We start from the raw sequence: 2,656 nt of genomic DNA on the forward strand, positions 1-2,656 counted from the left end.
AGGGCCTCACCTGGCTGCCATTCCACATCCCTGTCGGGCCTTCGTGGCTCCAGCAGACCCAGAACTCAGATGCACACACTCACGTGCAGATGCCAGACACCAGTTGTCTCCAAGAAGGCGTGCTTTGTGGCTGAGCCCGGGCTGAACATACCACTCCTGAAAGTCAATACAGGCTTTGGAATCTGTGCAGACAGAGTCTGAGTTCTGGCTCAGCTCCTTGCTACCAATTTTGGTCAAGTTATGTCACCTGCTCAACTCTGCTTCCTTCACCTGCAAAGTCGGGCTTTATTGGGGCTACATTACTGGGTGTGTAAAAACTGAATGAACTTCTGGGCATTGGTCCTATCAACTGGCAATTAACAGTAAACAACAATTCAAAGAATTATGAAAGCTGGGGTTTCAGGCCAGTGTGGTACTTCAAGTTCAAGGATATTAGTAAATATCCCAAAGCCAGGAGTAGTGGCTCATGCTTATAATCTCAGTGCCTGGAGGGCAGAGGCAGGAGAATTATCATGGGGTTGAGGCCAGCCTAGGCTAAATAGTAAAGTTCTAGACCAGAACAGAATGAGACCGTATCTTGAATGAATGAATAGATGAATGAATGAATACACAAATAAGTAAATAAATACATCAGAAATGATACCTAGTTATGGCCACTAATAAAAGTTGTGCATAAGTGGAATGTTATTCATTCCTATGACTCCAGCCTGACCCCTGCTGTGATCAATCTCACTCCATGATTCCTAGGTGAAATGTGTGTTGCTATGTTCAGTACTCCCACTCCACGTCCTCTGTACTCCTCCTGGGTCCAGGTGTGATCTGAGGGCTTTTCCATCAGACACCTTGAGGAGAGAAAAGTAACTCCTTTTGGTCTCTAGGTTACCCATGGTTTGGGAGCCATGCTGTTGTTGGCTGCTGACCTTCTGTGGCCTGTAGTAATGTGATCTCTAGTCAGTGGCATATTCCGTCCCATCCTACAGTTCCTCTCCTGCCCTTCCCTCAGTCACAGCAGCCAGGCCTGTCCCTTCCTTTATCTAGGGCTGGCCAAGCTCATCCTTCCAGTGGACGGGTATCACCCTGTAGGTCACTGTAGCTCCTACAATCAGCTGACTGTGAGCTCACAGAAGCTCTACAAGCCACATTTGGGGGTATGAAAAACTGGGTTCACTTAAGTCTAAAGGCCTCAAGCCACCATTCGTTGGGCTTCTCTTTACCAGAGGGTAAAGGCCTGGGTGAGCAAGCACAACCGGGAAGCCAAGCGCCTGCTCATCCTTCAGTCACAAAGCCATGCTCTCCCAGGGATGGGGCCTTCTCACCTCATAGCAGAGCTCACAGTGAAAAAAGAAGGGATATTTGACTATTTACCACTCTGTCTCTGTCTCTGTCTGTCTCTGTCTCTCTGTCTCTGTCTCTCTGTCTCTGTCTCTCTGTCTCTCTCTTTCTCTCAGCACAAAGCTTAAATACTTTGTGTAAATTGCAGGGCATTACATTCTCGAGTGCTTTTCTGGCTACTTTATCTCCCAACCAGCAGAGAGTAAAACTTTTTGACATGCTATGCTTCGGCGTTTGCTCCTCTTGTTATCAACAGCCATCTACGGTGGTTGAGGGGATTGCCAGGCTACACGAGGGCCCAGCTATCAGCTGCCCTCAATGGATACTTCACACTCTAACTTGTCTCCTAAGTCGCTCCGGATCTCAGTAAGCTCATGTTGGAAAGAGTGCCTGGTTGCTCTGTCCCCGGAGTGCACAGAACCTCCCCCTGCAAGCTCAGTTCACACTCCACATCTCCCTCTGACCTTTCACTGAGTTTATTGTCATCAAAGTTATGTAGTTAAAACCAACCAAACAAACAACAAGACAAGCAGGGCAAACAGTGCCCCTCTGCCTTTCCTGGAACTTTCCCAACCCATTTCGTTCCCCCAGCTGACTGCTGTGCTATTTCCCACTACATTGCCAAAGAATTGGGCTCTATTGCTGCTTCCGGGGTTTTCAATGTAGGCATTATCTGCCAAGTTTATAGTATGAAAGACAGAGGGTTTGTTGTTTATTTGTTTGTTCATTTTGTTTTGTTTTGTTTTTGAAAAAACTCTGTCACATACTACTAGCTTCCTCTCCCTACACTACACTTAGAATTTATATTACTGTAACAATATAAACACTAATTGTGTGATAATGTCGTATTTTTATAATTGCCTTCCCTATTTAACAACCCTTTCTTCTTCCTGGTGTTAGATAGTGCCCTTTCCATACTTTCCTGTACACTTAACTCTAAACCAGTGCTCTCTTCTTGGGACCCTCGTGCTCTCTCTGAGGACTCTGTCTTCTTCTGACTATCGAGCTTTTTGTTTTCTAGATCCCATGTGTTGGGTAATCTGAATTGGCTTGGCCATTCCACATGGTCTAGATTCTTTCAGTAAAGACGTATGGCTTCTAGTGTATGTTTCTTCCTATTACTTGGAATAGGAAGTATATATATATGTGTGTGTGTGTGTGTGTGTGTGTACACACATTACTAATGTATACTAGAGCAAATTCTGCCAGTGTTCAGGGGTTGTTGTTGTTGTTGTTGTTTTGTTTTGTTTTGTTTGGTTTTTTAACAAACAGGCATAAAGAATTACAGAGACCTTCTGGGTGATGTTCTCCATTTCTATCTATG

The sequence above is a fragment of the Mus caroli genome, chromosome 9 (assembly GCF_900094665.2).
Source record: "Mus caroli chromosome 9, CAROLI_EIJ_v1.1, whole genome shotgun sequence".
NCBI classification, from domain to species: domain Eukaryota; kingdom Metazoa; phylum Chordata; class Mammalia; order Rodentia; family Muridae; genus Mus; species Mus caroli.